The sequence below is a fragment of the Watersipora subatra genome, chromosome 7 (assembly GCF_963576615.1).
Source record: "Watersipora subatra chromosome 7, tzWatSuba1.1, whole genome shotgun sequence".
Lineage (NCBI taxonomy): Eukaryota > Metazoa > Bryozoa > Gymnolaemata > Cheilostomatida > Watersiporidae > Watersipora > Watersipora subatra.
In genome coordinates this window covers 52,492,025-52,516,438 of record NC_088714.1, presented here as the reverse complement: position 1 = coordinate 52,516,438, position 24,414 = coordinate 52,492,025, and the positions used below count along the sequence as shown (strand labels likewise).

General features: G+C 35.7%; 1 protein-coding gene across 1 annotated transcript in view; it reads left to right on the top strand.

Annotated features, from left to right (window-relative positions):
• Nucleotides 1-24,414, top strand: part of LOC137401119 (uncharacterized) — a 197,192-nt gene that overhangs the window by 104,719 nt on the left and 68,059 nt on the right. The window lies entirely within an intron of this gene.

Genomic DNA, 24,414 nt, shown 5'->3' with positions numbered 1-24,414 from the left:
GATAGTCATTTTCAGTTAGTTAAGTAGCACTTGGTTACTAAGATGAATGCAGCTTATCTCTTATCTTCAAGTAATACAGGTTTAGTGTAGGGCTGGTGTAGTTATCATCAAATGTTAACGAACATCAATTATATCAGTACTTTTCAGCTTATTCAGGCTCTTCAATATCTTTGTTTTCAAATGAGTCATTGTTTGACATGGTGAGACAGACATTGTTTGGTGTTTATAAGATTTCCCCAAAGCTCTACGACAGAAACTTTCAATGGTATAGGTTCGCAAATTATGACGTCACAATGGTCATATTCGGTGTTGTGTACTCTTACCGCTTATTTATCAACTACGATAATGACGCTTGTGGCAGGAAAAGGTAGGACAATTCCAGAGAACCAATGAAGATGACAAAGGACTCAGTGTCCTTCCTTCTCCATGTGCAGATAATTTTTATGATAGATAGCTCAGATTCCAAGCATCATACTTTGCTTTCCCAAAGACATTGTGCACTAGCACTTCCTTTTTGTTGTGATGTTGAGGGGCATGACTGAGGCTAATCAATTTCAAGCATAACGTGATCTCGCGAGAGTGCAATTTACATATAGTCTTAGGGCCACGCCACTGCAGGTGACAATTTAATCAATGTGATTTCATTCCCTTTATTAATAGCAGTATATTTATTGAAGTATTATCATATTTATAAAACATTATGGAAAGCGATACGAAATCTTTAGATGATAATACTACTGCAACAGCAACTACTTCTACAGTCAACCAAAATCTATTAACCCAGAATATGTGTCTGTATTGGTCGTGCGTTAGCACGATCTCCGGGCATTGTTGATTATTTAGACTCCTAGTTCATTATTAGCGCTCTCTGGGTTTAAGAGCATCGATTTTCACAAAAAGGCTCAGCCTCAATGGCAGCAAAGGGGATTGACAACCTAAGGCTAAATGCTAATTATGACATCACATAGTGGGAACCATAACCAAGTGTTTATTTATTGCAGGACATACTTTTGACACCCTGTTTTTATAGTTCTATTATTTTATGTTTGTTGAAAATGGGCTAATTCGAAAGCCAAGGCTCTGAAGTACTGAAATATATGATAAAAGTACAAATGTAATCGAGATGCTTCAACTATAACATAACAGCATAAACTAATAAAGAGCTAACAAATAATTCCTCATCTTCTGAATAGTTCTTCTGTGTGTCTTCAAGTTTCACAGGCTCTCTTCGTTATACGCCTACTTCACTGCCTTTTTTGTCGGACAAACTGTTCGAAGTATTTATTGTAAAGATTGGTCAACCAGTTATGAATGTAAACTAATTCTATGGGATGAGTAAAAGAAAGAGTGATGAAGATGTCATGAGTTGAGATTGTAGAAAATAGTGGTGGTGGCCCATGTAAATGTAGGAGAAACAGCCATGTTGGGCAGTAGCAACACGCTTTCATCGGTCATACACTTTAGTTACTGGCTTTTGCTTGCTTAGTCACCTCCAAACTCCTCACTGGCTTTCAGGGGAGAAATTGAAGATCTTTTTGCTACTCTTGCCATTTTTTGATTGTCATACAAACTACTTTTAAAAGCTTTATTAAGAAACAGCAGATTTCCAGGCATGAGACACATACAACCAGTGGACATACAACAAGCATATTTATGACACATTCAACTCATAAAAATAATACAAGACTTATCCTCATTGCATAGAACATCAGGTTAGTAATTGTACTATTGTATGCAGCGTCCTACTAAGAACTGCACTATAAAGTTTAACAAATAATTCCTTTTTATTTTGTGTTCATATCAGTACTAACAGTGAAATCTTTGATTGGACCGGAAGCAAAGGGTGTGTCCACATACACTTAGCTAGTCTCACTGAGACACACCGTTTCACTTGAGAGACTAATTGATGGTTGGTTCTCTGATATGTACTGTCAACTCTTGATATTACTCATGATAAATCTAGCCACGACCGTACTTTTCAACTAACGTACTCTAGCCTTAAGATGTTGTGCGATAAAACCCAGTTTTTAGAGACACAGAAATCTTTAGTGTGAGTATATATTTATCCAATGTTGTTAATATTTTAGCAAAAAGAGCACGACCTGTTATTACAAAGTCATCTTTATTTGAAGGCCACTTTTTATTCAAAGGCCTCTTTTATTTAAAGGCCACCTATATTTGCGAGACACCCGACAGTTATCCCGCTAATTGGTAATCACAGGTACTTGACTAAGCAGGCTTTACTAACAGACCTGCGGATTTCGATGGAATTTAAGGTTTGTTGGTCAATCTTAAATGCATTGATCATGCATCAGATTGGTGAATAAACACCTTTGGATCATGGTGCCTTCAGATAGAGCATACTACATTGAGGCTGTGGCATTCAACTAGAACAATCCTACCACATAATGGTGAGTTAAACTTCTGCAAAGCACTACGGGAACGTACCTATAAACTTTGGCAGACACGTCGAGCTGGCACAAATCTGAAGATGCTAATCGTCAAGTCGTTCAAGGGATGTTGTGGGGTGACCAACGCTCTAAAAGGCTGAGTATAATAAGATTCATCACTTTAAGTCAGATGGCCCGATTAAGACTGGACTAGACTGTCTTTAGCAAGTGCGAGCCAATGCTTGAATCACCAATATAATTGACATTCACCTAATCCACGCTGATGAGCTTGTTCTATGGAATGAGGAGGACATTTGCAATAGTGATGCATCATTTAACTTCCAACAATAAACATTTGATTACTTCCCACTAATTATCAGTCCTATTCGTTTGTTTTATACGTTTTGTATCATATTTCTGGTATTATAATTGTATATTGGTTTTAACTTTATTGTTCGTGAACAGTTAAATTATTTTGTATCATAATTTTATGTCGGTTGTTCTTTTATCCTTTGTTATTTGTTGGCTTACTTTGTGTTAAAACTTTGTGTTGGATGTTATCGGTTGTCGTTTGTTAAATTATGTTATATTATAAGTTTATGTTGGATGTTATGTTACGGTTCGTTATTCGTAAAATAAAATTTAACTTCCCAAAAACCTGAGAACCTAGTTGAAAAATAGAACATCACCTTGTTTTGAATGTCACCTTTAATTAAACGCCACAATAATAAAGGTCAAAAAATAGAACGCCATGGCGTTCAAATATAGGTTTAACATAGATTGTGAGATTATGTAATGTACACCAGCATGACAAAAGCACATAGGGCTGTATCGAAGTATTGAAAAAACATACTAAAGGGGAATGCAGCCAGACCACAAGATAAGTATTTAATACCTACGCATAACAAGCCGTCTAAAAACAATATTGTGAGATTGTCTTTTAATCTTCCAAATATATACTATTAATGTATACTGTGTTATTTAGTCATTGTGATATAAATATAATCTTTAGTTTGCTTGAATAGTTTCAATATTTTAAGCAATCTCTTCTATTCTTTCACAAACTTAAATCAAAATACTATAGCATATCCAGAACAATCGTAAGTTGTTTTTCTAAAATGCAGTTCAACAAACAAAAAAATCGAAATAGTGAACTTAACATCTTTTAGTATTTTGAATAATTAAGAGAGCTCAGGTTATAAGTGCTTTATCTTCTGTCAGAACACATGATTAGAACACTAGCTCTATAGATATTCATTCCAATAGAAAAAAATTGTACCAGAGCTAAATTGGAGATTTTGATAGACAGAAGTACATATACAACTCTATGAAAACTATTTTACTCCTAATTAAAACTGTGGACCATTTTAGCAAAAGCGGTATTCATTGCTATAATAAGGGCCGTGTTCATTTGCTCATCTGTCTGTTTGAAGCTACAGTTGGAGTTTATAAAAAATGTTGTAACATAAAGGTGTTGTACCCACAGCATTCAGCATCATCAGCTGACACAATACCAACTACACCAACCATTCCTTTTTTATCTGATATAAGAATTATTACACAAATTGGGTATGTGTAGTTATTCTCTTCATCATCATACCTGACCATCTGCTATGACATACTGGACTACTAGGGAACGAGTATAAGATAAAATATGCTCTGAGACAGACAGCATCAAACAAGACTGCGTTGTCCCCAAAGGTGAAAGGAACATCTACAGAATAGGAAACAGCATTTGGAATGACAGAAGTATACGCACCCTTTAATACTAACTAACTATAGTCCAATATATGTTTCAGTAATGACGATTTTAAAACTTTGAAAATATTATTTCTATTAAAATAATTGTAGCCTATATATAGTTGCATAATAAAAAAGAGAATTTAAGAAAATAATTTTTCTACTTTCACAAATAGCAGTTTTGAAGTTATAACCAGGTTAGTGAAACAGATGGCGTTATAATGATAAAGTTCATCATCATGTATAATAACAAGGATCCTGGTCAAGGATATTCATCTTCAAAGATATTCAATCAAAATTTGTTGAGATTTTTTATTGGCTTTTTAAAAACAATAACTTTACTTTATGTTTCGCTGCAGTATTTCATTTCTAGCTTTTATTACACAGTAAGAATACGCTTAGTGTATTTCCACACCTTTTTATTTAACAGTAAACATAAGACAATGGGGCATGGGTACTACATATTACAAATGTAGCAATACATTCTCAGCCTGGCCTGCTCTATTGATAGAATTTTTATGAGAACTTCAGTATACTTTATATATTACCTACTTGTCTTAACACACTGTTTCTGGTGTCACTTAAAAATTGCTTTCTAGTCTTGAAATATTTAAAACTATTTATTAAGGAAAATCATTTCACGATTTAAACGAATTGCTCTTCAAACATTCTTGTAAAATGGATTGTGAGCAAAAGGAGATTTAACTTTATAATATTACCTCCTTGAGATGAAAGAATTTTAGAAATTTCAAAAATTTAAACAAGACTTTGTATAAGATGCATTTTTAATAATGTTGTTATTTCTTATACTATGCACCTAACATTATTGATAGAAGTAGCCTACAGATAACCAACAACTAACTTGTTACTAAGAGTAGATACAGACAACAGTTGAAGGTTTATAAAAGAGTCCGTAATGTAGGATACCATGGTAAGCATTTATCTTCAGCTAACATAAGACCAAAATATGACGAGGACCTCTACTTTTATGGAATAAAATGCAACTAAAGCTTTGTCAAGTTGTCAAGTTGAAGCGATCAACAAGTGATATCAACAATGATGCGATGTGATAACTAAAGTACATATATATAGAACCGCAGGCGAATGGTTGTACTTTATATTTCTATTACTGGTAAGTGTCGTACATCTACGCTATCAAGTGTGCAAATTAACATGCCATCATCAGCAGATTTTTTTAGCAGCGTTTAAATTTTTGTGAACAAAATGTAAGCAAACAGGTTTCATGGTAGTCGAGACTCTATACTTGTATGAAACCTTCAGGGACAGTGTCCCCGGCTCTCCTAGTAATAGTACAACTTGCCTGCATTTTCTGTTGACACTTGAAAAATACAAACAAAATTGAATGTACAAGTTCAAACTATTTATTGCAAAGGATGGTCAATGAACTAAATTTCAAAGTAAAATAATCCAATGGATACGAACAGAGGGAATAGCAACTAAGATGTTACGATTGAAGATAAAAAACTGGTTGAGAAAGCTACCAGCAATGGGACGGAAGAAACAAAAACTTACAGTAGGACTAGTCATTCACTGAGTTGGAGTCACATTCTTTTTAAAAGAGGCTTTCAGGAAGGTTGTTCTAATGTCGCGATTATATTTTGATACAAACAACTTTTATTGCATATACAGCGCTTTAGTAAATGCATCTATAGCATGGGCAACTTGCAGACATGGACAGACAGCTAAACAAGTACAATACAGCATCTCTACTCTCAGTAATGTATTTACAGACAACCAACTTATCTGATACCTCCCTCATTAATTGTTTGGGACATATCAGCAACTACTTTATACAGGTGTATTGTTTTCTTGGTTTATGCCAGTACCAACAGTGAAACCACTGATCGGACCGGAGGCCACTGGTGAGTGTTCTAACACTAGAATTGACTCACTGAGACATATCGGTTGACTCAAAAGGCCAATCTAAGATTGGTTCTTGGATATTTACCGTCAACTGTAGATAGAGCTCGTGATAGATGAACTCACAGTCGTACGCTATTTCAAACGAACTCTAACGTAAAGACGTTACGCGATTTAACCCGATCCTTCAGCGAATCAGGGATTTCTAGTGCGACTATTATGTACTTTATTTTCTACAGATTTTAACCAACCAAATTACTTTAAACATACTTAAAAAATTATATTTCACTTTTTATCTGTTTGTTGCGTTAAGAATTTTTTTTTAATTATATTAATAGTTTTTGTTTTAACGAAAGTAGGAGAGATAACTTCCGGAAACAAATCTTTCTTCGATACCCGTTTCACGTGTTAGATGTAATAGCACTGTTAGAGTTAAAAACCTTAAATATAAACTTGCACCAACTTTTAGTTAAATCTATTGGAAAGTGTAGACCTTATTCTATCATTTGAAACTATTTGTAATGTTTGAAATAGCTTGAATGCTGAGATGTTTCAAAATTAAAATCGACAAAACTTTGTCGCTGTTAAAACGTTCACAAAAAAAATGTGCCCAGACTGTGAACCACTCTCTATTTGAACACCACTTCCATATGACCGCCACTTTGACTATCTTTTGTCTATGTGAACGCGTAATATCAAGTGACTACCTGCATTACCCGTCTTCGGGAACAGATTTACGCAAAGCAATAGTTTTATTGAGAATTGTCTTTCATACTGTAAAACAACTCCAAATATGCAAGTTTTATTGAGAGTTGTCTTTCATACTGTAAAGCAACTCCGAATCTGCATTCTACTGAAATTTTTGTGCTGATCTGACTGCATACACATATGCAGTTGTATATGTCAATAATGTTGGAGACCAATGGAAATATGCGATGTGTTTTACAGCTAGTCCACAATGCATCAGTCTCGAACCACTCAAATCGGAATTGTCCTGATTTTGTACACATAACTGATAATGAAATTGACATTGCTAGGCAAACTGACGTTCTTCAAACTGGCAGTATTGAAGTTTTACATATTTTACGAAATTCTAGAAAATATTTCCTATTGCACTGCTTAGCTATCACCAGCATTTATTGAATTGAGACTTCTACATGCTTGAAACACTAAACATGACTCACCAGTTCTTCGTCTATAGCCTGTGTTTTGACATGGTATATACAAACTGTGCAGCAGTAATGCGGTTGTTGATAAAATTTATTATCAATAAAATCTACTATATAAACTACATATATGGCCTCTCGCCTTTTCAACGTAAGGCATTGCATCTGGAGCATTTTTGGACATTCGTCCCATAAAAGAATTCGGCCCTATACTATGTTGCAGGACTGTAGTCAAGTGCAAAGTTCTCTGTCCACACACGGCGCCTGGTAGCAGCTGCTGTAGTTAGTGCATCTCGCTGTTGTCGCCGTTTCATCTGCTCAGAAAATTCAGCTCACCGAGCAGCTGTTGTAGCTAGTGCATCATGTTCTTGTCGCCGCTGCATCTGCTTGGAGGTTTCTGCACGTCTGGCCGATGTAGCGGCTGCTCTGAGCCGTTTGAGTTGCTGCTGGGTCGGTTCAGTAGTCTCTGTACTTCTAGCGGCTGCAGCATCTATTCTGGCCTGCTCTCGATGTACCTGTGTTTGTTCACTGGTTTCTGCTCTTTTAGCAGCTGCTATTCTGTTTCGTTGTAGGCGTAGCTGTGTTTGCTCTGCAGTTTCTGCACTTCTAGCAGATGCAGCAGCAGTTCCGCTTCATTGTGGGTGTAGCTGTGTTTGCTCTGCAGTTTCTGCTCGTCTAGCTGCTGCTTTGCGAATTCGGTCCCTTTCTCTAGGGGAATCAATCTGTTCTTGCGTTTGGACAGTAGGCTTTTTGGAAGCCATTGCACTGCTTCAAGCATTTCTAAAATTGAATGAGATTGTGTGCTTTTTTGTAATATACACTGCTTGCTTTCTTCTCACCGTCGGCTATCGCAACGCTCGGAGTGCCCGTGCAAGTTCTGTAGTAGCTGTAGATGGGGTTTCAAATTGAAAAAATATCATGAAGCAATATCGGCAAAATGGCTGGCAGTAGGCCGATAGCTAAATTTGTACGTGGACGCAAGTGAAAAGGTTATGTAGTGGAACTGTGGCAATTCATAGGCAATACAACATTGAATAACACGTAGGCCTACTAACCTTTTTGATGTAGAAATTTAGTAGGTAAAACGCAGTAGCAGTACCCGTGCAAGTTCTGTAGTAGCTGGAGTACTCGTAGCTGGAAAATAAGTAAAGGTAACTCAGCTGCGGAGGGAAATGAACATGTTTACTATCACAAACAGTGGCAAATCCAACGTTTTTAACCCTTTCACCGAAGTAGAATCATTTATGCGTTTTCTATGGTCGACCGCCGTAGACGCAATATTTGCGACTTTCCCAGCAATTGCTAGCAACTGAATTTTATTATTCGTTGATAACATAACCAACAATCTTTAAGACTTTTATAGTAGTGACATTGTTGTCGAAAGAATTCTTTATAAAATTAGCCTAAAATTTAGTTTTAAATCTTCGTTTGAGAATTTCCAGCTTAAAAACGAAGATTTTTTGTGCGAGTTCATTAAATGCATCCGAGTTAAAAAATAAATAACTACTTATGTTGATGACACCATAGCCATTTCAGATTTTTGTGATTACACAGATAATTAAAATGCACACAGTATAGATACAATGAATTTTTCGCATAGCAGTGCTTGTTAACATGTCGGCAAAATCTACTATATAACCAAAACAAACGTTATAGATGGAGTTTCAAATTGAAAAAGTATCGTATACATATTAAGCAATATCGGCAAAATGGCTGGCAGAAGGCCGATAGTTAAATTTGTAAACGGACGCAATTGAAAGGTTTATGTAGTGGAAGTGTGGCAATTCATAGACAATACAACATTGATTAAGGAACACTTACCTTTTTTATGTAGAAATGTAATAGGTGAGAACTGGGTTTTCCAGTGGCCGCAAGAAACCAACGTTCGCGTGACCTTCTCGGTACCTGTTGGCAGTAAATATTAATTCTTAATAATTAATAAATTACTATTCTTTCTGACACGACAGCAAATTAGCTGTTTCAAACGCACCAATGTCGTTGGGCGCCGTAAAGAGGCGTGCTAACCAGATATGACGTGTCCGTGTAAAAACGATGATGATTATGTTATGTACAATAGAGGCGTGTACTAACCGGAGATTCCCGTTAACGCGCTCAAGATACCTAGTAGCGGGTAATCGTCCGAAAAGTACGGTATTCTACACCGCGGACAATCAATCACACACACACACGCACGCGCACACACACACACACAACGATTGCCGTTTATATAGTAGATCAGTAGAAAAGTTTCTACAAAATCGTATTAATAATTAATCGTTTACATTAATAACAATCAATTCTTTGGTTGTTCATGCAACTCGAAAGCTTCTCGCTTTTTCCGTTAAATCTTTGAAAGCAACACCATAAAAATAGTCAATAACGATCTCAGGCTAATAGTAGTTCCTTGTTTAACGCGGTCTCGATACTTCCAAGTACATATATAAGAAACGGTTTAAATTTACGATGGTAAATGAACTTTGAAAACAACACCAGAGCCATTGAGTGTAAGAGTTATGTCATGCTAGTAGCGCAAAAATTGGATCACGTGATCATAGGGTCGCCATCTTAGTTATATTTACCGTTTCGTATTCAAAGTGATATACGATGTTTATTATAATTATCACTTTGATTGTACTGTTCTATTACGATTTCAGTTGTTATTGCGGAAACTAAGAGCTGTTATTCCACCCAGCCTTACCTAAACCTATTTTTTTATGATTGAAAGGCTAAGTCATTACCATAGTTTAAATGCGGGGCTAAGTGGGGGCTAAGTGGCAATTTTGAGCATTATTTGAGAGAGAACTACACCTATTCATACATTGATCATGCTGATTTGTTAATATTTTATATCTCAGTGTAATCGGTGTGTGTTTGTATGTGTTGAACTCAAAGTGCAACAAAGAGGTTACTAGAAGTTAGCAGTTTAGTAGTAGCAGCAGTCAACTTTCCTTTGATCAACTTGCTTGTGGCATTAGATTTGATCAAGGAGTTTCATTCCTTGATTAATAGATGAAAATGGTTAACTGCTGGGTAGTAGGATGCACAAACAGATGTGAGCACAGCTACACAATGCATTGCTTCCCACGAAATGCCACATTGCGAGTTAAGTGGATACAAATAGTGAGACGAGAGGGCACCATCACTTCTTCATCACGACTTTGTCATGTAAGTATTATATTTACAGAATTCATTGATGGTAAACATAGCTTCCGCATGGAATAACTGTTTATTGAAAATAACTGTAAATACCAGCATAGACATAATATAGGCCTAACTAATATATAGATATTACTTTTCAGGCACACTTTGAAGATCAGATGTATGAGCTTAACCACAAAGATGGCTTGAAGAAACTTCGGCATCTTGTTTATCCCACTCTGTTTCCACATCATTCAGCTCCCAAAAGACGAAAGCCACCTTTAAAACGAGGTGCAGATGACTCGGGGCCATCGATTGCTTTTTCTTCTGACCACGATTATGCAAGCAGTAAGCCATGCCCAACAGCTGAAGAAGAACCTGATGTTTCAGTTCTGGAGACACCATCTTCTCCTAGTTTTCAAATTTGTTTTGTTCATGTTTGCTTTGACATACAATTACATTTATTTTGAGTAATATGTGTTTATATCATTTTCTATTAGTAGGCTTGCGACGATCATGCAAGTAAGTATAGTCAGTGGAAATGTGTGTAAGGAGTGCTGGGATTTATTTTATTTTTCTGGATTGGACTTAACCATTGCCTCTGTGCATCACTATTTCTTCTGTGTGTCTTCTTTCACATCTAATTTGCACACTTTGCTAATCCTAATATGCACAACTTAACAGAATTCATAACTTGTATAACAACCTTCTGATTATATGTTCCTCTATCTTTCACTTATCAAAACTTAACTAAAGCGCCTAGATATACTGAGCTTGCAGTGACAAAATTATTTCATTTTACTTTTAGTGGAAATGAATACAACTAGCATTAATGAAGATGACCGGGATACAATAAACACCCTGAAGAGAAAGATTTCTTCAGTAGAAGCTCAGAATGCTAAGGTATAAGACTTTTGTAGATTTTATAAGCTATATTTGATACTGATGTGTATTACTTGGTATTTGATGTAATCGGTATATATTGAATTGAATTTACTATTTTTATGTAAGGCACGAAAGAGATGTTTTGATCTTCGCAAAAAGCTCAAGCAGTCGGAGTCAGCTGTAAGTAAGTTGTTTAACGAGGATCAGCCTGAAGCGCTTTGACGCAAGTCTACAAAAAGACTTAAATGGAGCCCGGGAACCATTAAAAAAGTCTGCAACTAAGATTTGCATGTGGTTCCACAGGCTACAACATGTTGCTTGAGCAGAATCAACCACTTCCTTTTATTAGAACACTCCAAAGACATATGCAGAGAGTTCCATTTTTATCTGGTGTACTCAAGGGGGTGTTTGAGTATATGAAAGTTAAGGTAAAGTTCCGTAATTACAGACTAAGATGTGGGGCTTCGCTCTCTAAAAACCCATGGTGATTAAATCAAAAATACCTATTTAAAATTATAGCATTGTCTTTGGCTCAAATGTGAAATATGTTTGATGTGACTAAAGGGCTTTAGTGTTCACAGGTTGAGAAAATGTCTCCCTCTGATAGAGACTGCTGCCTCACATTAGATGAGCTGCAGATTACTCCAGCTAAAGAGTACGATCGAGCTAGCGGAAGCATCATGGGTGATGTAACTTTACTTGGATACAAAGGAAAAGCCACGCATGGGCTTGCTTTCATAGTGTCTCTATTAGGCCAGTGAAAAGGTTGATTGATTACCAATGCAGCAAAAGGTTGAGGCTTGCCCCTAACCTTTCTGAATCTGCTCTAGAGCCTAGTCACTTTGAGAAAATGAAAGTGTACAATGCATTGAATTTTTTCAGTCATAGTGTATCTTGTGCATTGAGACTCATGGTTGAATATTCGAAAAGCCCAGACTCTGAGCTTAATGTTCTCTATGTAGAAGGTGAGATGGAGGAGTTTGAGTCAACAGCATGGTTCATAGAAAAATGTGACAAATGGTTTGACTATATGTCGAGTAGGCAGCCAGTAATGGCTCTATTTAACAATAATATGGAGTCGTACAACTTAGCTGTAGAGTCACTTAAAGAGTTAATTGTAGTTGTTCAAGGTTTGAAGGTAGGTGCAGGTGATTGGAAACCCGTGCAGACTGGTGTGATTCTGTCCACAACATCTATACTTGACATGTGTGAGGGATTACTCCAGTCTCACAGTTTTCTTCTCACTTCAAGATTCACTCAAGATTGTCTTGAGAATCTATTTAGCTCAGTTAGGATCAAGAATCTGGTTCCAACACCACTTGAGTTTAGAAAAAATTTGAAAATTATTATGACGGCTCAATTTTTGAAAGTCCCTCAAACAGGTAGCTATGATATTGATGAAAGTGACTATCTTGGTAACCTAATTAGTTCAGATACTGAGCCCGAACCAGCTGTCGATCAGACAACATCATACCACATGCTGTCATTGTCTTTAGAATCGAACATTTCTGATGATGAGAAAAATTCTCTCTACTACATTTCAGGCTGCTGTTTAAAGTTTCTTAAAAAGTGAAAAATGGTTTGCCAAACATGTTTTCAATCTGCATCAACTTCGGATGCATTAGATAGGGTCAGTAAGTTGGTTCAACTTAAGGACTATAAAACTGGGGCTTTATGCCGTGTTGCTGAACCCGTATATAATGCTATGCTGAAATGGGAAAAGATTTTCAGGGCTAATGTAGAACAAGCATCGCATAGAAACATCCGGAGAGCTCTGATCGATGGCTGTGGGAGGATTGCCAGCATAGAGGACATTGTGCTCAAGTGTCATAACTTACCATCTAAGTTGCTTAGCACTTTTATAGACACTAGGCTTAGGTTTTTTTGCAAAGACCAAACAAAAAAACTAGGTCAAAGTCAAACTGTAGGATCTACCAAGGGGAGCCGCTCTACATTCATAAGGTCAATGGCCAAAAAGGCAAAGTAATCATCGATACGTTTACTTCGGTTCATGTTTCCTAACCTAGTGTCTATAGCAGCTCTACTAATAGGTGCTAACTGCTATAAATTTGTATTAACAATATTTATATATGTATGTGACATTACTGTTTCTAGGAGCTCCACTACTAGGTGTTAACTGCTAATAAACCCGTATTACCAATAATTATATATGTATGTTTCGAGCAACTTCATTAAATCGACCGTATATATTATATACTTGGTTTATTTGGTGCATTCGAATATATATAATTATGTGGTTTGCAAACCCTTGCCCAACCACATGACATATGTAATTTGTCTGTTTAATTTTACTGCATTTGAATATGTGTGTGTACGTATGCATTCTATTTGCAAATATATGTGCATGTGTAAAAACTCCAACTCATTTTTTATGGATTTGTGCTCTCTTTTTTGCTTGATTAGAGGCAATAAGGCAGTCAAAGATACTATATCATGTTAACTGAAGTATCATATGTTAGCAAGTATTGCCTGTCATGCAAGCCTATTGGCCAATAATCACTTACGTGACTTTTTATTGGCTAGCAAATACCTCTGTCTATAACAATGAAATGAGACCATTGTGCAAAGTGGAATTAAGATGGCGCCCGTAAAGTGTTGGTGGCATAACTCTTACGCTCGATGGCTCTGATTCCTTTTGCTGCCATTGAGGCTACGCTTTTCTGTGACAATCGGTGCTGTTAAACCCAGAAAACGCTAATAATAAATTAGGATTCTAGATAATCAACAATGCCCGGGATCGTGCTAACGCCGACCAATACAAAGTACAAACACATGTTCTGGGTTAATTAATTACCGTACAGGATGAATTTATTCGCGGAGTTATATTTCAAGAAATTTGTCTTTTCATGCATATTCGCGGATGAATTTATTCGCGGCTGAAAACTGCCACTTTCTAAGAAAAGTTAACTCTATTATGTCTACCAATAGAGTTAACCTTACACATGCGCGGCTGTGCACATTGCGCGTTTCGTTTTCTATTTAGCTTACAACTACGGGTGGATCGTGCTAAGCTATAAATTATTTGCTGCATTCTGAGGTTTTCACGATTATTCATAGATTTGGAGGCCTTTGATGAACCAACAATTTGTGGTAAGTAATGAGTTTATCACATTTACTAAATTAGTTGAATTTTACTTTAGTTCTTCGGTAAAACGCAATATCTATTTTTTCCATCCCTACCACTTCATTATTTGTTTTAGTGTGAGAGAGAGATTCTTCATCATACACGGAAGAACAATGATTGCAAGGGTGGTAGATGTCATTCTTAGAAGATCACCAATCATTCAGGGAGGTCTTGAAATTGAGGTAGAAGTGGCCGCAGCTGCTAACGAGGAGAATATATCTGTTTTAAAAAAGGAACAAAAATGCCTTTACGAGCACAAATCTTTGGCCAACCGGCAGAACTTTACAATAGTAAGCCACGAGGAGAGTTCTGATTATAACTTCCTTACCAGTCATGTAGTTGCGAGGGAATCGCCTTTAACATCTACCCAAGACAGTGACAGAGCTGCTATTACCAAAATAACTAGTCATTAACTAATTAATCAACTAATTAATCAAATAACTAGTATTCACTTATCAAGAGTACCAGTTTAATTTTATTGCTAGACAACCACCATAATGACTAAACTGTTTATATTTACTCAATTCATCGTTTGTAAAAGTTTATTTGTATTTGAAATATTTTATTTGTATACTCAAGTTTGTAATAAATTATAATATATCTATACATGAAATAAAGTATATAATTTAATCATGTTTGCTGCAGCGATATCAAGGAGTTGTTGTCGATGAAGGGGTCTAAGTTGACTGGTTGCTTCTCTGCCAATATTCCTGCCTTGATGATTATTACTACTTGTCTCTAGTTTTCGTAATCGGAGGAGGTTGTTTCATTCTTAATCTGCAGTAAACACAAAAAAGAAAAAAATATTAACAACTGTCAAGGAAGTACAAAAACAATAGCTGAAGTATTTAATGAAAACGATCAATTTTTAAACAAAAGAATTAACTAATGCAGTTAATTATGGAAAAACGTATCTGCACTGCAAATCAAATACATACCATAATGTCCAGATCAGAATCATGATCCTCCTCAACTTCGGTATTAGAGATTGATGGAGTTGATTTCAATGTAAAAAGACTAGGAGAGCTTTTTAGCGATGATGAAGCCATGCCGAACAACTTGTAAAAACCTTGAATAATTTTGTAAAGTTTGATGCAATGGCAATAAAACTCGAAGCCCGGCGATGATTTTAAAGAAGTTTTGGAATTCGGCTACGTTTAGTACTTCTGCCTAGTGGCTATTTTTGCTACGACGCCATTCTGCATATTTTGTGATAACCTTGAATAATTTTGTAAAGTTTGATGCAATGGCAATAAAACTCGAAGCCCGGCGATGATTTTAAAGAAGTTTTGGAATTTGGCTACGTTTAGTACTTCTGCCTAGCGGCTATTTTTGCTACGACGCCATTCTGCATATCTTGTGACAACCTTGAATAATTTTGTAAAGAATTGTGATGCATTGGCAATGGTGTTAGCTCAAAGCCCAGGCAATGATTTTAAAAATGTTTTGGAACTCAACTACGTTTAGTGTTTATATTAAAAACTAGCCTAGCGACTACTTTTCAATTTGATGCAGTAGTTATTCTCCCTTGTTATTAAAAATAGAACTAATTATTCACGGAATTTAATAATTCGCGGAATTGACTGTTCGCGAAATCGCGAATTTTTATGACCAATGAATATTTTCATCCTGTACGGTATGCTTCAATAAATGTACTGTCATTGGTAAAGGTAATGAAATCACATCGATTAAATTGTAACCTGCGGTGGTGTAGCCTTAGGACTATATGTCAATCACACTTTCGCGAGATCGCGCAATGCTTGAAGCTAATTAGTCTCAGTCGTGACATTCAACATCACAATAAAATGAGAGGGCTAGTGCATAATATCATGGGGAAAACATAGTATGGTGCTTGGAACCTGAGTTATTTATCATAGAAATAATCTGTACATGGAGAACTAATAACACTGAATTCTTTGTTATCTTCATTGGTTCTCTGGAATTGTCCTCTTTTTGCCTGACACTAGCATCATTATCGTAGTTGATAAATAAGCGGTAAGAGTACACAACACCGAATATGACCATTGTGACGTCATAATTTGCGAACCTATACCATTGAAATTTTTTGTCGTAGAGCTTGGGGAAATCCTATAAACACCAAACAATGTCTGTATCACCATGGCAAACAATAGCTCATTCGAAAGCCAAGACTCTGATGTATTGAAATATACAATAAAAAGATTATGTAATTCATGTGCTTTAAGCAATCTCTTCTATTCTTTCACAAACTTAAATCAAAATACTATGGTATATCTAGAACAATTGTAGGTTGTTTTTCTAAAATGCAGCTCAACAAACGAAAAATTCGAAATAGTGAACTTAACATTTTTTAGTATTTTGAATAATTAAGAGAGCTCAGGTTATAAGTGCTTTATCTTCTGTCAGAACACATGTTTAGAACACTAGCTCCATAAATATTCATTCTAATAGAAAAAAATTGTACCAGAGTTAAATTGGAGATTTTGATAGACAGAAGTACATATATAACTCGATGAAAACTATTTTACGCCTCATTAAAACTGTGGACCATTTTAGCAAAATCAGTCTTTATTACTATAATAAGGGCCGTGTTCATTTGTTCATCTGTCTGTTTGAAGCCACAGTTGGAGTTTATAAAAAATGTTGTAACATAAAGCAGTTGTACCCACAGCATTCGGCATCATCAGCTGACAAAATACCAACTACACCAACCATTCACTTTCTCTGATATAAGAACTATTACACATATTGGGTGCATGTAGTTATTCTCTTCATCATCATACCTGACCATCTGCTATGACATACTGGACTACTAGGGAACGAGTATAAGATAAAATATGCTCTGAGACAGACAGCATCGAACAAGACTGCGTTGTCACCAAAGGTGAAAGGAACATCTACAGAATAGGAAACAGCATTCGGAATGACAGAAGTTTACTCACCCTTTAACACTAACTAACTATAGTCAAATATATGTTTCAGTAATGACAATTTTAAAGTTGTGAAAATATTATTTCTATTAAAATAATTGTATAAATCGCGGCATAATAAAAAGGAGAATTTGAAAAAATAAATTTTATACTTTCACAAATAGCAGTTTTGAAGTTATAACCAGGTTAGTGAAACAGATGGCGTTATAATGATAAAGTCCATCATCATGTATAATAACAAGGATCCTGGTCAAGGATATTCATCTTCAAAGATATTCAATCAATATATGTCGATGTTTTTATTGGCCTTTTTAAAAACAATAACTTTACTTTATGTTTCGCTGCAGTATTTCATTTCTAGCTTTTATTACACAGTAAGAATACGCATAGTGTATTTCCACACCTTTTTATTCAACAGTAAACCTAAAACACTGGGGCATGGGTACTACATATTACAGATGTAGCAATACATTCTCAGCCTGGCCTGCCTTATTGATAGATTGTTTATGAGAAATTCAGTATACTTTATATATTACCTACTGGTCTTAACACGCGGTTTCTGGTGTCACTTAAAAATTGCTTTTTATTCTTGGAATATTTAAAACTATTTATTAAGGAAAATCATTTCACGATTTAAACAAATTGCTCTTCTAACATTCTTCTAAAATGGATTATGAGCGAAAGGAGATTTAACTTTATAATATTACCTCCTTGAGATGAAAGAATTTTAGAAATTTCAAAAGTTTAAACAAGACTTTGTATAAGATGTATTTTTATTAATGTTGTTATTTCTTATACTATGTACCTAACATTATTGATAGAAGTAGCCTACAGATAACCAACAACTAACTTGTTACTAAGAGTAGATACAGACAACAGTTGAAGGTTTATAAAAGAGTCCGTAGTGTAGGATACCATGGTAAGCATTCATCATCAGCTAACATAAGACCAAAATATGACGAGGACCTTTACTTTTATGGAATAAAATACAGCTAAAGCTTTGTCAAGTTGAAGTGATAAACAAGAGATATTAACAATGATGTGATAACTAAAGTACATATATAGGAAACCGCAGGCAAATAGTCGTACTTTATATTTCTGGTAAGTGTCGTAGTTCTTAGCAACAGAGGTAATAGCAACTAATATGTTACGATTGAAGATGAAAACTGGTTGAGAAAGCTGCCAGCAATGCGAGGGTGGACACAAAAACTTACAGTGGGACTAGTCATTCTCTGAGTTGGAGTCCCATTATTATTTTTTAAAATAGGGTTGCTGGAAGGTTGTTCTAATCCCGCGATTATATTATTGTGATACAAACAACTTTTGTTGCATATACAGGGCATTAGTAAATGCATCTATAGCATGGGAAACTTGCAGACATGACAGATTAACCAGTACAATACAGCATCTCTACTCTATGTATGTATTTACAGACAACCAGCACTTATCTGATACGTCCCTCATTGATTGTTAGGGACATACCTATAAGTACCTACCTTATACAGTTAACTTGTTTTCTTGGTTTTTGCCAGTACCAACAGTGAAACCACTGATCGGACCGGAGGCCACTGGTGAGCGTTCTAACACTAGAATTGACTCGCTGAGACATATCGGTCCACTCAAGAGACCAAACAAAGATTGGTTCTTGGATAATTACCGGCAATTGTAGATATAGCTCGTGATCGATGAACTCACAACCGTACGCTATTTTAAACGTACTCTTACGTAATAACGTTACGCGATTTAACCTGATCCTTTAGCGTATCAGGGATTTTTAGTGCGAATATTATGTACTTCATTTTCTTGAGGTTTTAACAAACCAAGTTATTGTAAAATACTTACAAAAATATGTTTTCATGTTTATCAGTTTGTTGCGTAACAAATTTTAGTTTTTTAATTATATTAATAGTTTTTATATAAAAAGTAGGGGACATAACTTCCAAAAACAAATTTTTTTCTGATACCCGTTTCATGTATTAGATGTAATAGTACTGTTAGAGTTAAAAACCTTACAGATAAACTTGCACCAAATTTTAGTTAAATCTCTCAGAAAGTGTAGACATTATTCTATCATTTGAAATTGTTTTTAATGTTCGAATTAGCTTGAATGCTGAGCTGTTTCAAAACTTTAATCGACAAATTTTCAGTTAGTTAAGTAGCACTTGGTTACTAAGATGAATGTAGCTTATCTCTTATCTTCAAGTAATACAGGTTTAGTGTAGGGCTGGTGTAGTTATCATCAAATGTTAACAAACATCAATTATATCAGTACTTTTTTAGCTTATTCAGGCTTTTCAATATCTTGGTTTTCACATGAGCCATTGTTTGACATGGTGAGACAGACATTGTTTGGTGTTTATAGGATTACCCCAAAGCTCTACGACAGAAGTTTTCAATGGTATAGGTTCGCAAATAATGACGTCACAATTTTCGTATTCGGTGTTGTGTGCTCTTACCGCATATTTATCAACTGCGATAATGACGCTTGTGGCAGGCAGAAGTAGGAAAACTGCAGAGAACCAATGAAGGTGACAAAGGAATCAGTGTCCTTAACTCTCCATGTACAGATTATTTCTATGATAAATAGCTCAAAGTCCAAGCACCATTCTATGTTTCCCCAAAGATATTATGCACTCGCCCAACCCTTTTTATTGTGAAGTTGAGGGACACGACTGAGGTTAATTAATTTCAAGCATTGCATGATCTCGCGAGAGTGCAATTCACATATAGTCCTAGGGCCACGCCACTGCAGATCACAAATTAATTTATGTGATTTCATTACCTTTATCAATGACAGTATACTTATTGAAGCATAATCATATTTATAAAACAGCATGGAGAGCGATACGAATTATTCAGATCATATTACTACTACAACAGCAACTACTTCCACAATCACCCAAAATCTAATAACTCAGAATAGGTGTTTGTATTGGTCGAGCGTTAGCACGATCACCCAGGCATTGTTGAATATTTAGAACCCTAGTTCATTATTAGCGCTCTCTGGGTTTAAGAACATCGATAGTCACAAAAAAACGCAGCCTCAATGGCAGCGAAAGGGATAGACAGCCTAAGGCTAAATGATAATTATCACATTGTTGGAACCATAACCAAATGTTTTTTTATTGCAGGACATACTTTGACACCCTGTTTTTCCTAGTTAGTGCCTACACTTATTGGTTTGTTGCTGATAGACTCCAGTGAAAATACTAAACTATTTACAAAACAAACAACTGTTATTCCTAATTAAATAACTATTAAATAGCTATGGTATGCTTGATTTTCTATACTAATTTAATGTTACAATAAGAACTATTCACAGAAAGAGTGAAGATTAGAAACCCGATGAAAATAATGGAGAATTGTCCTTTTTTAAATGTATCTGTACAGCTGCAAGCTACAAAACCTCGATGTCTCTTTTCTAGGTGGTAGGCATTCTCGTATATAAAATTTTGATGATTTTTACCTCAGGGTGTTTGCATTAGATAATTACTATAGATTTCTGTACCACTCTATACGACATTTTTGCCTTTTGATGCCGACCCTAAAATGAATTAAAACCATATAGCCTACGCTATTTTTCAGACTGTTAGCCGCATCTCTATATAAGCCGCGTTTGCTTTATTTAAAAAAAACGATAATAAAATAATACATAGCACCTTTTGTATAGGTCGCAGAACTCATGGCAGTGATGTTTAATATGACAGCAACTTTGCTAGTTAAAACAGAACAGTGCCGTTGGGCACTGCTCCGTATTAAACACCGCTTTTTAACTCAGAGCCAAATGGAACAGTACCGTTAGGCACTTTTTCCTTTTTCTTTCACCGCTAGAGGCGCGCTAACCAGATATTCTGGTTAGTGTGCTCATAGCGGTGAACAAAAAAACCACAGAATAGCCGCAGCCTCTAAATAAGCCACATGGCCTAAAACATTGACAAAAGTAGCGGCTAACAGTCCTGAAAATATGATAATTGTGTACCCATACAGTTTTCATTGTAATTGTAGTTAAGCAGATTTTATTTAGCCATTACTTGCTGGTTATTTTACATTTACATTTAAACACTTTTACAATTGTTTTATTTTTTCTCTTTATTCACTTCAACAGCAAAAATTTTCTCATGATATGACATTTGAAAGTTACAGGTGTTTGAAAACCTTTACAGCTGTTTTATTTGCTGTCCTAAATTATTTGAACTGCAAAAAACACTTTTTTTCTTGATAATAAGTTTGAATGGTAACTGTTATAATATGGTGAATAAAAATAATTTTTTTGTGCAAAAGCTTTTTTATTACACAGCCTATGTCGGACATTCATGTAGTATCCTATAATAGTGTATTATTCAGGCCCGTATTTCCTCGGACGGCTGGGCGGCTGAGCCGCCCCAACTTTTTAGTAATTTTCGGCGGCCACGTACTAAGAATTGCGATCCAAGCTCATCCACTTGGAATTTCAAAGTTGGAAATTCCAAGATGATGAATTCCAAGAAACCGTTCTTGGAATTTCCAAGTTGGAAATTCCAAGAACGGTTGGAAATTCCAACAACTAAATGCCAAGCTACTAGCGTCCTATATTATCTCTGTGGTGTTCTCGCTAAATGAGTGAGTGAGTCTTTGCAAACTGAACTTTATGGCTTATAGTGGCAGTGAAAAGAAGACCCCCCCCAAACTTGCATTTTCACTAATTTTCAGGCTCACTAGTCTTGTAATGGTTTTCCCTGCCACTAATGCAATGAGTGAGAGATCCTTTTCTGTATTGAAGCGAATAAATACATCGACGAGGAGCACTATGGAGCAGGCTCGGTTAAATAATCTTCTAATATTACACATATATGAAGATGTTGAAACAGATACAGAATCAGTTGTAAAAGATTTCTGTCATGGACACATTGACAGAACTAGAGCTATTGCAATAAAGAAGTAATAGCTCTTGTTTTGTCAATGACCTTTACAGGAATCTGTAGTGTCCCGAGTTTTATATTTTTCGTTGAATAAAGAAAAAGTTTTGCCTACTATGAACCATAAAGAATATATTTATGTAGATTTTGATGCTTATAATTGATTGCATGTAGGCACACCTTGAGGGTTGTTGATGCTTAAAAGTTGACTTTCAACAAAATTCACATTACAGTTATTTGGCATCAAAAGATTCACCATGTCTTACTCTGTAGTGTTGTAGGTGCAAAATATGTGGAAATGTGATTACAAGCTCTTAAAAGCTCAAAAATGAACAGTTAATCGCAGCCACACGAGACAGCCGTAGTTTGGATTCTCTTTCCAAAACGGCTCAAATGTGACGTAGTTGTGAGAGATGGATTTTTTTTACACTATCATGCAACCTAATTCGTCGAAATATTTTCACAAATTTACTTCACGCATTCAATAAAACCATATCTATTGTTCTTACGCGTCTGTTTTATCGTCATTGTAATGCTGTCACTTTTAGCAGTGATATCTTATAACTTACCGTAAAAATTCATTTAATTTTTTAACCTTACCTCGAAGGAGTTCATATTATTGTCTGATAATCATGACGAGCCTGTTGGTCACCTGTGATAATTGAAAAGTGCTGCAAAAATTATTTGCAAAGTATTGGGTCACTTGATCACATTACGACTTGCTGATTAGACTAGGCCGAAACAAGACTGTAAAGTAGCGAGCATCTATATTTGATACGGGGTCTTCGGTAAAACCCGAAGTGTTTGTTATAAACTAGTGCTATGATAAGTTTTATATTGAGCTTTTTATTGGCCTTTCAATTCACGTGAGAACATACGTGACAAAATAATAACCAATATTCATGGCTACGTCATCGAAATAAAGAGATTCCAATCTACGGCAGCTCTTCGTTTTTGAGCTTTTAAGAGCTTGTAATCACATTTCCACATATTTGGCGCTTACAACACAATAGAGTAAGACATGGTGAGTCTTTTGATACCAAATAACTGTAATGTAAATTTTGTTGCAAGTCAACCTTTAAAAGGTCCAGAGCTCCGGGGCGCTGCCCCGAACCCCGTTGGGGGGTTACACCACCCCAAATCCCCAGGTGATCATAACTAGTCACCTAACATTTGCAGCCCCAACTTGCAACCAAGGAATGCAGGCCTGGTATTAGTATGTTTGCCAGCTTTCGCGTGGCTTCATACAGGCGAACGGACACTGCTCCTATTATAGTAATGGTTGAGTGCCTTTCCTTTATTATTTTTTTAGTTTGATTTTTTTTGATAGTCTCTGTTTAAACTTTCATGCAACCTTATTCATCGAAATATTTTCACCAATATACTTCACGCATTCAATAAAATCATGTCTACTGTTCTCACGCGTCTGTTTTATCGTCATTGTAATGCTGTCACTTTTACCAGTGACACCTTATAACTTACCGTAAAAATTCAATTAATTTTTAAACCTTTCCTCGAAGGAATACATATCATTGTCTGATAATCATGATGAGCCTGTTGGTCATCTGTGATAATCAAAAAATGCTGCAAAAATTATTTGCGAAGTATTGCGTCACATGATCAGTTTACGACTTGACGATTAGACCAGGCCAGAATAAAACTGTCAAGTAGCAAACATCTATATTTGATACCGGGTAAAACCCAAAGTGTTCGTCTAAACTGGTGCTACGATAAGTTTATATTGAGCTTTTTATTGGCCTTTCAATTCACGTGAGAGCATCACGTGACAAGACAATAACCAAACTGTCGTGGCTACGTCAGAGAAATAAAAAGATTCCAGTATACGGCGGCTTTTCGTTTTTGAGCTTTTAAGAGCTTGTAATCACTTTTCCACACATTTGTCACCTACAACACAACGGAGTAAAACATGGTGAATCTTTTGATACCGAAAAACTGTAATGTGAATTTTGTTGCAAATCAACCTTTAATAATATACATAAGATATAGCACAATATAGGTCAGAAGATATTGTGGAAATTATTGGGCAATAGTAAGATGTTCATTCCATTGAAAGCATCAATCAAAATGCAGCTATCCGAGCAAATGATGCCAATATTTATGTTTTATAAACATTAATTATGTTTCTGCATGTACTATACATGTAGGTATGTTTTGTTAATGTCACTTGTTCATAAAGAAATATTTGTAGCATATTGTAGGTTATCATTATAAAACTCACAAATTTGCAAATTTATAGCATATTAT